Source organism: Tiliqua scincoides, chromosome 2, assembly GCF_035046505.1.
Source record: "Tiliqua scincoides isolate rTilSci1 chromosome 2, rTilSci1.hap2, whole genome shotgun sequence".
NCBI lineage: Eukaryota > Metazoa > Chordata > Lepidosauria > Squamata > Scincidae > Tiliqua > Tiliqua scincoides.
Genome location: NC_089822.1, coordinates 8,128,169 through 8,140,171, shown reverse-complemented (window position 1 = coordinate 8,140,171; position 12,003 = coordinate 8,128,169). Strand labels below are relative to the sequence as shown.

At 44.6% G+C, this 12,003-nt stretch overlaps 1 protein-coding gene across 1 annotated transcript in view; it reads left to right on the top strand.

Annotated features, from left to right (window-relative positions):
- The window catches only part of MYO5B (myosin VB), a 206,656-nt gene that overhangs the window by 20,520 nt on the left and 174,133 nt on the right, over positions 1-12,003 (top strand). The window lies entirely within an intron of this gene.

The window sequence follows — 12,003 nt, the reverse complement described above, 5'->3', positions numbered from 1 at the left end:
TGTTCATGTGTCTGCCTATGCTATGCCAGGACTGCTTTGGAGATGGTCTTTGGCACTTACTGCTTGTGTTTGTGGCTAACAACATGGCAGTGTTTCTTGGGTTTGTGGTCTGGTCCACATAGTAAATGTTGGTCTCAGTGTTGGGGCTTCCCCTTTCCACCAATGAGAACTATTCCTGATTCACCATCCTAATGCAATATTATGGCTGCATTGCTGTACTCAGAAAGCTTGCTCCTACATAAGTTATCTCTGCTTTTTGTCCTTGTTCAAAGGATCAAGCTTTAGATTGAATCCAATCCTGAAGAAAAGTATGACAGCTAGGCAAGAGATAAACTTTTGCCACTTGATGGCTGTTGTGTATGCTGAGAGCATGCTCTCTCCTTGGGGAGGGGCTGTAGCTCAGTGGTAGAGTGCCTGCTTCCATGGAGAAAATTCCATGTTCAATGGACTTGCAGAAAGACCATTGAAGACCCCTGCCTGGAACCTTGGAAGGCCCCTCATTGTCAATTGGTGTAGACTAGGGGTTCTTAACCTTGTTACGATTACATACCCCCAATGGATTGCCCATATGTTCACATATGCCCTTCACCAGACTGTCAAAATAATCATCACCACCAGTCCTATTAGGTACTAGTATTACTTCAAAAGATGTAAATAGCTTGATTTTACTTACATACGGATAGCTAGGATCAGAGAGTCTGTATTGATAATGGTGATTGTTAATAATCTAATCTAGCAACATTTTTTATAACTGTTCAGAGATTATAAATCCCGAACAAACGAGAGTTGATACTGAGAGTTAGCAGTTTGAACACTTAGGCAGTCTATAAACAAACATTTTTGGCTGTAAGAAGCATGCTACCAAATTTTAATTTGGGGAGGAGGGGAGAACATGCCTTGACTATCAGAGTGGTGGGAAATGCTGAGTGAGATTATTGGTTTGCACCAGAATGGATACAGCTTTTATCTGATGTAGTAAAGGGCAGTTAGGAGGCCAAAAAAAAAATAAAATTTGAGATATTCTGAAGTGTTCTGCATCTGACAGATGAGCACAATGGGATTGCTGATTGGGTTTTTATTATAGCCAATGATCTGTGTCCTACATTTCAATAATAATATACAGAATGGCATCAGTCCAGGCAGGGGAAGGTCGCTGTGCCTTTATAGACCCTTAAGGGATTCCTGCAAGGGATTGGTACGGATCAGTGGTTAGCATAAATCTCCTGTGTTAGAATAATCAACATTTAGAGCTTTTCCTACTACTAAAGATGGAGGTTTTGAGCTTGTATAGGAAGTTGTTGGAACAAATCAGTCCCCTCCTGGACAGAAGCAACCATATGGGGGACACCTCTCTCAGTCCTTAAATAACTATTGTGGCTGTTGATCCATTTCTGGGCATAACTTAGAGCATTGGTTCTCACACTTTTGAGGGCCAGGACCCACTTTTTTAGATCTGTCAGGACCCACTGGAAGTGATGCCATTAACCTGGAAGTGGTATCATGACTGGAAGTGACATCATCAAGCAAGAGTATTTTAACAACAAAATCAAAACAATGACAAAAGCCCTTTTAACTGTCCCAAGCAGTTGCTGATCTGTTTTTAAAAATTCCCCTAACATCCCAAAGGTTGCAATCCTATCCACACTGACCTGGGAGTAAGTCCCATTGACCATCATTGTTAAAAGCGTATACATTGTTAAAAGAACATATCTGTAACATTTCCCCAAATTGTCACATACCAGGGTAGCATCAAGTCTAATATATTAAAAATAAATTGCACATTGAAATGAATGGGGACCCAATTGAAATTGGCTTGTGACCCACTTAGTGGGTCCTGACCCACTAAGTTTGACCCACAGTTTGAGACCCACAGTTTGAGATACACGGACTTAGAGAGTGCTGATAATTACCTTTCAAAGCCCTAAACTTGGTGATCAGTTACCTAAAGGACTGCTTCTTCTCAAACACATGTGTCTATACCCTGACAATCCATCATCCTATGAGTTCCCCCACCTTGTGTACTAACTGGTGTAGTAATTGTGTAGTAACTGGAGTAGTAACCATTCCATTTGTTGAACAGCCTAACTGGCAGCAAACCTATCAACCTTTCACCATCAGTTGAGGATCTTCCTGTTGCCCAAGATTCATGTTGTTGGCAACCTTCAGTCTCGAAAGACTATGGTATCACGCTCTGAAAGGTGGTTCTGGCACAGCGTTTAGTGTGGCTGAAAAGGCCGATTTGGGAGTGACAGTTCCTTCCACACCGGGAGCAAGTGCAGTCTGTCCCTGGTCTGTCTCCCTGGCTATGGGCCTTCCTTCTTTGCCTCTTTGCCTCAGTCTGTTGGCCAAGTGTCTCTTCAAACTGGGAAAGGCCATGCTGCCCAGCCTGCCTCCAAGTGGGCCGCTCAGAGGCCAGGGTTTCCCACCTGTTGAGGTCCACTCCTAAGGCCTTCAGATCCCTCTTGCAGATGTCCTTGTATCACAGCTGTGGTCTACCTGTAGGGCGCTTTCCTTGCACGAGTTCACCATAGAGGAGATCCTTTGGGATCCGGCCATCATCCATTCTCACGACATGACCGAGCCAACGCAGGCGTCTCTGTTTCAGCAGTGCATACATGCTAGGGATTCCAGCTAGTTCCAGGACTGTGTTGTTTGGAACTTTGTCCTGCCAGGTGATGCCAAGGATGCATCGGAGGCAGCGCATGTGGAAAGCGTTCAGTTTTCTCTCCTGTTGTGAGCGAAGAGTTCATGACTTGCTGCAGTACAGAAATGTACTCAGGACGCAAGCTCTGTAGACCTGGATCTTGGTATGTTCCGTCAGCTTCTTGTTGGACCAGACTCTCTTTGTGAGTCTGGAAAACGTGGTAGCTGCTTTACCGATGCGTTTGTTTAGCTCGATATCGAGAGAAAGAGTGTCGGAGATGGTTGAGCCAAGGTACACAAAGTCATGGACAACCTCCAGTTCATGCTCAGAAATTGTAATGCAGAGAGGTGAGTCCACATCCTGAACCATGACCTGTGTTTTCTTCAGGCTGATTGTCAGTCCAAAATCTTGGGAGGCCTTGCTAAAACGATCCATGAGCTGCTGGAGATCTTTGGCAGAGTGGGTAGTAATAGCTGCATCGTCGGCAAAGAGGAAGTCACGCAGACATTTCAGCTGGACTGTGGACTTTGCTCTCAGTCTGGAGAGGTTGAAGAGCTCGCTAACCCAAGACTAATCTAGGATATAATCACAACTGCCCAATCACTAATATTCACTAGATATAATAGATACCTAGATATCTAGATATCTATTATCTATATCTATTATCTATATTATCTATTATCTATATCTAGATATCTAGATATAATAGATATCTAGATATACTAGATATTACTAGATATTCACTAATATTACTAGATATAATCACTAATCTGCCCAAGACTAATCTAGGATATAATCACAACTGTCTTTGGACTGACAGAAGAGCTATTCAGAAAGACTGTTTTAGGGGCTATTATTGTCTGAACAAGCCAAGATAAATAGGAAGCAATAAAATGGGCTGAATCTACAAGCAAATGTTTTTAGTTTGCAGTTGTCAAGTCCTTGGCAGAATGGAATTTATTTATGAGTAAATGCCATAGAAGGATCTTGGCCAAGGGCAAGAAGAAGGAGGCTGTTAGTTATGTTAAATGCTGTGTGGAATCTCTCTCTCTCCTCCCCCCTTTAAATTTTGCTTCCAGTTAATTGTGAAAGAGCAATCAGGAGTGGTAAAGGACTCTGACTATGAAAGCAAACATATTGACATCTGAGGTTCTCCCAGTTGTCTGCCCTGCTAACTGGGCAAGAAGGACTTTTTCATATGGGGTTCCTCTTACTCATCTCACAGAAGAATCTGTCCTCCAAGGAAACCCAAAGCTTCCTGAAACTCCAAAGCTTCCTGGAACTTCCTGGAAGGGCATTATACTTTGAGTAACAGATTTATTTTCGGATAGATAAGGAGTCATCTTTATACTGAATCAGTGTCATATATTCAACTGCAAATCATCCAGGGTAATCAAGTGATGTACATGCATGTGTGCATCAGCCCCAGTTCCTTCATCTTACAGAGTAGGTCATTGCCTTGTGGCAGCTCATGCCACAACAGATCACTTTGGCTATGTCTGCTTTAGGCAGTGGTGGCCCAAGGTCATCCACTGCCCGTTCCACCATTGCTTCTTGTAAAGTGGCTTGTGAAGAGCATGCTGGGAGTGACACCCCCTCTTCCAGCATTATCTGTGTCAGCTGCTTTGCAAGAAGTGTTGGCAGGCTGCAGGTTTAGCCGGAGGAGGAAAGTCTTGTCTCTGTCCTCATCACACATGCTCTCTAAACACGCAAGATGAGGTTCGGGGTAGAGCAGTCAGGCAGGCAGCAGGCCGACGGAGGTGGTGGAACACCCTACAACCAGCTTGCACCCCCCCGTCAATAGTAAGCTGACTGAAGTGACAGATTCAACTAACCTCATGGCTGGGCTGGTCCTGGCTTTAGCACTTAACTGAAGGTGCAAGGAGAGAATTCTTCAAAGACAGCGACTCACTCTTGCTGCCTTGATAGCAAAAGGCTGGCACTGTATTTTGGAGATGTATTTTGGCACTGTATTTTGGAGATGGGCTGTGTCGGAATGCCAGATGCAGGGGAGGGCACCAGGATGGGGTCTCTTGTTGTCTGGTGTGCTCCCTGGTGCATTTGGTGGGCCGCTGTGGGATACGGGAGGCTGGACTAGATGGGCTTATGGCCTGATCTAGTGGGGCTGTTCTTATGTTCTTATGTATTGAGGCTGGGGTAATTTTCTGAACGGTTTCAAAGCATCACAAAGGATTGTCATAAGTTTCCGAAGTATTTGGGCTTTTACTCTTTTTTTTATTTAATGCTACAGGTTAACACAACTTTCTCAAGCCTTGTGAGAAATTCCAGAACATCAAAGCAAAATGTGGATGTGTGTTTACTAGCAAATTGGAAAAAGCAAAGGATCTTAACGGGTTCCCCCCCTCCGTATTCTGAGTGAATATCAACCTTTTTATAACAGTACAATCTCTGTAAAAAAACACAGTCTAACATGCAGAAGGAATATACCTTTTAACTTTTACAAGGCAAAGGGTTTTCTGGAATCCATTCTCTCCTCTTTTGTAGTTCTAAGAGGCAGTACCAGTAAAGCCACCTTTTGTCAAAAGAAATGTTTAAAATGGCAGTTTCTTTCCAGCAAAGAGAGCAGGTCTTGGCTTCCTTGGCTAGTTTTCGTAAGGTTTGCTTCTGAAAGGATAATCCAGTTCTTCCAAAAAATGTGAAGAGAAGCATCCACAGTAAAATTTCCAAAAAGCATTGCTGGCTTTCCAAAGTCCATTCTGTGCACTTGGTAGAAGAGCACCTGAGGATGAATGGGAGGTGCAGCACATTCTGCTATAAACTTTTGTACTGTGCCAAGCCTCACTGAGTATACGACAGGCTCTGAGTGTCTCAGAACTGTCAGGTTGCATTAATACCCAGGTACCCAATGCAGTGCCAACAGTATGTGCAGGGAAAGTCAACCTTAGAAAGCTTCTCTATTTGCATGACTGGGTGGTCCTGTGTCTGGAGAGTACTTAATCTGCAAGATTCCCAAGTTCTGTCCTAGGGTTTTCTCCCCATGTTGTTACTTTCTGCATAACCCTAACTCACGGTTGGTCCTTTGATATACACTATAATAGGAGCAGCTAGATTCCTTTTTTACATCAATGGGCCAGGCCCCTCTGTACCTATCACAATATTTAGGCATTTACACTCTGCCTTTCCCATCCAAAGTGAGATCTCCCCCTAAGACAATATTCTAGTATTGTGATAAGTAATCCTCCAGCTGACCTGTTGCCTGACCATCCCATCGTCTTTAGTCAGAATGTTGAATCCACTGTTCTCTTGTATCAGCTTTCCATATCGAGTATGCTACTCAGTAGAATGCCAAGTTATGAACCCAGCCTGTGTGTGTGTATCCTTGGGTTGTTTGTAAGATGTTCAGCTAATATCTTCCCACCCTCAGACAAACCAACAGACACCCACTCTTAATGCTACTCTAGAGGACCATGCTAGGTTGATACCAGTTTGAATCCTCGCAGGAGAGGCCTTGATGCCAGTGTCAGTTCACCTTGGACCAGGATGTGTTTGTCACGATGATAGGAATGAGTCTGCCTCCTCACATTGTTTTGAATACTTCATGTCAAATAATTTCTGACTTCCACTGCTAGAGAACTTGCATGTGTGAAACAAAGAAATGTAATTGTGAGTCTTATGTTCTTGCATCTGGTGGTGCCTCTTAAATAATTGAAACACTGATTTATGTTTAGATAGGCTTGATACTAGAATCAGCTACACTTTGAATCGGCAGCTTGGTTTTCCACCAGAATTGCCTGTCCAGAACATCACCACCTTGCTGTGTTAGACCGAAGGGGCCCACCTGGGGAGTCCTTTTTCCAACAGTGCCGGATGCTTCTCACATCTCACAGTCTGGGCATGACAGCACTGGTGGTCCCTTGATTTGTCTCAGGCATCTAATAATGGTCTACTCTTGGCCATGGTTTATAGTCACCAATGGACTAATTGTTTCTTGGATGTTTCTAATATCAACCTAACACACCTGGAAACTGAACTTCTTTGGTAAGTTTTCACATATAACTAATTAGGATCTTCATCTCAGAGAGCTTTAATGAAAGGGAGCCTATTCCAGGTGATCCATTTTATGCGCCGCCGTTCAGTTTTCATTTGTGGCAATGTTCCTGTCTAATCACCTGAAATACGTCTGCAGAAATACCCCTGTGTGAGATGGATGATCCACATAAAAACGGCGTTACCTTGCCATCTTCCAGCACAGATGTCTCCAAATGTCATTCCTGGAAAGTGTCACGACTTTTAAAGGGGCTCCAAACATGATTATGGGTAGCAAATGGCTCCTCTTTGAATAAAAAGACCCCAACACCTTTTTATTAGCAGTGTGAAAGAACCATCAAAAATAATCCCTGCTGTTTCCAGCCACGATGGTATTCTGGAGCCAGCAGAGGTTACTGTATAGCAGCAAGGAACTATAGCTTGTGGACCATGCACCACAAGGTCCCTGAGCTACATTTTTTGCTACCATTCAGTTGCCTCTGTTCATTTCTAAAGAGTAAATTGGGTGATCTTTAGAATACATTGATGCTGCCAATATAAAGTGGTTCAAGTGTCATGGCCCCTCCCTTGTTATAACCAAAATACAATGCTTATGTTCTGGGCAGCCAGAAGCATATATTTGTCGCTGTATGTTTGACTCATGATTTCTTAGCATCCTTTGTTTTGCAGTTTCACGTGTGCATATTTTGTTGAAATTAAATGCTTCGCTCTGAGAGTGGTGACACCATCAAATGTTCATCGTGATTTGGCTAGAAAAACTACCTGGATAATGGACATGACCTTTTTTTTTTTGTATAGTTTCAGGAATAGGAAAGTTCTATGCCATGTTAACTCAACAGTACCCTAAAAGGAACTGAATTCTGTGGTCTAAGCCAGGGGTGTCCACATTTTTTTACAGAAGGGCCACATCATCTCTCTGACACTGTGTTGGGGGCCAGGAAGAAAAGAATTAATTTACATTTAAAATTTGAATAAATTTACATTAATTTATATAAATGAATATATTAGAGATGGAACTTATATGTATGAATGAAGGTCTCATGATAACTCAAGGTCTATAAAAGACTTTGGGTGCAATCCGAACCGCTTATGTCAGTGCTTTCCAGCACTGACAAGGGCAATGCAGCTCTGAGGTAAGGGAACAAACATTCCCTTACTTTGAGGAGGCCTCCATGAGCAACACCCAACTGCAGGATGCAGCACACGTCCCATTGGCACCACTATGCCAGTGCTGGAAATCACTGACATAAGGGGTTAGGGTTGCACCCTTAGTGCGCAAAGCAAGGCCGGCCTTTCCTTTGCTGCTGCTCCTTCACAACATGAAACAGCAAGCAGCAGAGGGAGTGCTCGGTCCACAGCTTGTGCAAGAAGTCATACAGTTAGCCCTCATGCTGAGAGTAGTTGGGCCAGTGTGGGCTCCAGCAAATCTCCAGTGAGCCAGAGGCTCATTGGAGACTAGAGGCTTCCTGTGGGCCAAATTGGGGGTCCCCAAGGGCTGCAAATGGCCTCTAGGCCAGGGTTTGGGGACCCCTGGTCTAAGCAAATAGGTTTAGTTTCCCTATTTGACACGATGGTGTGCAAAACACTTGTTCTACAGGTGAGAGAGACTGTGCCAAAAATTTAAGTTATACAGGGCACCGAAGCCATACTGTAAATCTTATAAATCTTTTCTTTGTCATTGGAAACTCTCTGGGCAAGGCTCGCACCCTTTCAAGCCTGTCTTTGCCGCCACAAGGGCTAGAAACTTGGTTGCCAACAACATATGCGTCCCCCATTTATACAGAATCATGCATCCTTAAGTGTGAATTCACTGTGAGCTAAGTTCATTGCAGCGAGCCATATATCTTTCCGTACAAGATTTCTGCCCCAGGTGTGGAAAACGTTCATCCGCTATGCAGTACTCAATAACAGGCCTTCACGGTGCTCTCAAAAGTAGCATTAATCCTTGAATCATCTCCAGGAGCCAGATGAGATAAATGTTTCCTTCCTTACAGCAAGAGGGAGATCTCTTGGAATATCGGCACCTGTTCTTCGTAGCACTTCAGTGACCGCAGCAATGCACAATTTCAGATAAACAAGAGTTGCTAAAGTGTTGCTGCTACTTCAGCATAAGCCCCCACTCAAAGATAAGAGAGGCTGCCAAGAGGGGAAGCTTAGGTGATCACAAAGCATCTCCCTTCTGGGAAATGGTCTGTTTAGCCCTTCCCGGCTGAACTCTACTATCTGTAGCCCTTAGAATCACCACTGTTCTTCCAGTTGTTGACCTGACCAAGCCAGTCCAGTATGATTTTACTTATAGTCAGGGAGAAGACCAGAAGACCCTTGCTTATGCCCAGCAGTGTAGCTAGGAGGAGCGGCCTGGTAAGTACTGCAGGTGCCGCCATGTAAGCGGGGCCCCTTCCATTTGCCATTGGAACCATTGGGGCGGAACCATTGCTGTCACTTCCCCAATGCCTCCTTTGGCAAGTGGGAGGGGCCGCTTACAGGGTGCATTGTGGCACCTGCAGTACTTACCATGCTCCCCTCTGGCTATGCTACTGCTATCCTCTCTGCCTTTTTTAAAGACAGTCAGCCAGTTCAAGAGATTTGTAATCAAATTTATAACAAATATTTAACGAGCCAGTCAAATCTGTAAACTGGCATGTGACTAAAACAGCATTGAAGATATTCCTTTGTTTTCAGGTGGTGCGTCTGCAGCTGGTACCAGCTTAGAAGAGGCATTTCTCGCCCACCCTTCTAAGATGATACCTGCCACCAGAATATTTCAGAGAAACACATTGTTTGATTAACCAGGGTGCATTTTCTCAAAACCCAGGATCAGCCACAATGCATGGTTGATAGGGATGCATCAGTGCCGGCCAACTCCAGCATGCAACTGAAAGAAGAGAATTGTGATCTGCCTCTCAGGCCTGCCCTTGGTGCAAATTTTGTTGGGTGGGTCTAGCTTTGAAGCTCCCTCCTCAGGGGTATACTCATCAACCCTCCACCGCTGCTATTTTTAAATGGCTAGTAAAGACTCCCTTGTTTCAAGAAGCATTCAACTGTTGATTGTAACTAGACACTAGATCTGTTTTAGTGTTGGCACCACATTCAAAGGGGCTTGGGCAGAGCCTTCCATTGGGTCCACTTTCAGTGTGTTCTCTGCCTGCACTTTGATGGCACCCTGGGTGCTTCCACTGCTGCCAGTACTTGAGGGTTCAGGGGTTGGCCTAGCCAGGTGGCGCTCTGATGTGCATGGAATCCCAGTGAGTGCCCACTGTGCTAATCTCCAAGGCCTGATCTGGTTTCTGTTTTGGGTTTATGGGACTTTAGAATTTTAGCAGGATGCAGATATTTTGACAAATAAAGCTCCCTTGCATCTGGCATTCTGGGAGGGCGCCAGGATGAGGTCTCTTGTTATCTGGTGTGCTCCCTGAGGTATTTGGTGGGCCGCTGTGAGATACAGGAAGCTGGACTAGATGGGCCTATGGCCTGATCCAGTGGGGCTGTTCTTATGTTCTTAAACTACAATTCCCAGGAAGCCTTGCAGGTCTCTTGTTATCAGGTGTGCTCCCTGGGGCATTTGGTGGGCCGCTGTGAGATACAGGAAGCTGGACTAGATGGGCCTATGGCCTGATCCAGTGGGGCTGTTCTTATGTTCTTATGTTCCATTCCTTTCATGCTCATCCAGATACAGCTTTATTTGTCAAAGTATCTGCATCCTGCTAAAATTCTAAAGTCTTATAAACTCAAAAGCAGAACACTTCACCATACTCTCAATTATCTCTTATAATCTCCACTTCACTATTATAATCAGATACATTTTGCCCTCAGTATCCATGGGGGGGGGGGTCAGTTCCCAGACAGGATGCTGTTATCTGCGGATAATGGAATCTACAGGGAAGACCTAAAGGACCTCCTGGACACGACCTGGATGTGCTCAGCCACCCCGCCTCAGAACACCTCTTCCAGTCACATCTGGGGGTCCTTTAGGCCCTCTAGATGCAGGGTCGGCAACTGTGTTGAGTCAAATGTCGAGTCAAACCCGTGAATAAGGAAGGCCAACTATAAAATCCTGTAAGAAACTTGACTAGGAACTCAGATAAGGTTAATATTTATGTTAAAGGGGATTTGAAAAAAGCACAGAAATCAAGGCCTTACAAATAAGAGTCCAACTTTGATGCTTGGAAGTTCTCATTATTCCGCACTAACGCACATAAATGATTCAAAGCTTCAGAGTCTCTTTGTGATGCTACTAATCATAATTAAATGTAGGCATAATGAAGCTTGGTTTTCTTTGCTCCTGAAAAATGTGGAAGCTGTTTGATTATTGCAAAGGGTCTGATTGTTAGTTTAAAAGGGGAATATGTATAAATCATAGATGCATGTAGGATTATCCCCCCCCCCCTTCATGTGCTGTTTGGCTTTGGATTGAAGCTCCCTTTTTGAGCATTAACCTTTTATTTTATCTGACTATTTACTCTTACCTCATTGCTCCCATTCATTACAGCCACCGCCTGTGAGAGGAGGCAGTGCTAATGTAGGCATCCAGATTTTGAATGCCAGCCCACGGGAAAACAGAAGCTGTGCTAATGAGTGGAACCAGTGCTCAAAAGTTGCCCTTCTTCCCTGCCTCGGAATCAGGGCATCGCTTTTCTCAAGAACACGAAAAGTGCAAAGTCATTGGCTTCAAGTCAGGTGGAGAAGTTGGCCATACAGGGATCCCATAGGTTTTGCAACTGTTTGTTGCCCGTGTGACCTCTTCACACATTAAGGCTGAAATGTGTGCGTATTGGAGAGGGAACCTCATTGAGTTCTGAATAAAAAGTAGATTTCCATTCTGTTTGGCCCTTCCTCCAAGGAACTCAAACCACTGTATACAGTTCTATTCCCCCTACTCACATGCACATTTTATCCTGACTACAACCTTATGAGGTAGATTGGGCTGATGGGATAGCACCTGGCTCAAGAACATCCAGGGAGCTGAGCCACTAGTCCAGGGGTGCCCAAACCCCGGCCCGGGGGCCACTTGCGGCCCTCAAGGCCTCTCTATGTGGCCCTCAGGGAGCCCCTAGCCTCCAATGACCCTCTGGCCCTCCAGAGATTTGTTGGACCCCACACTGGCCCGATGCAACTGCTCTCAGCGTGAGGGCAACTGTTTGGCCTCTCGAGTGAGCTGTGGGATGAGGGCTCCCTCCGCTGCTTGTTGTTTCACGTCTGTGATGCAGTAGCAGCAGGAAAGGAAAGGCCAGCCTTGCTTTGTGCAAGGCCTTTTATAGGCCTTGAACTACTGCAATACCTTCATTCATTCATATAAGTTCATCTTTAATATATTCATTTATGTAAATTTATTCAAATTTGAAATGTAAATT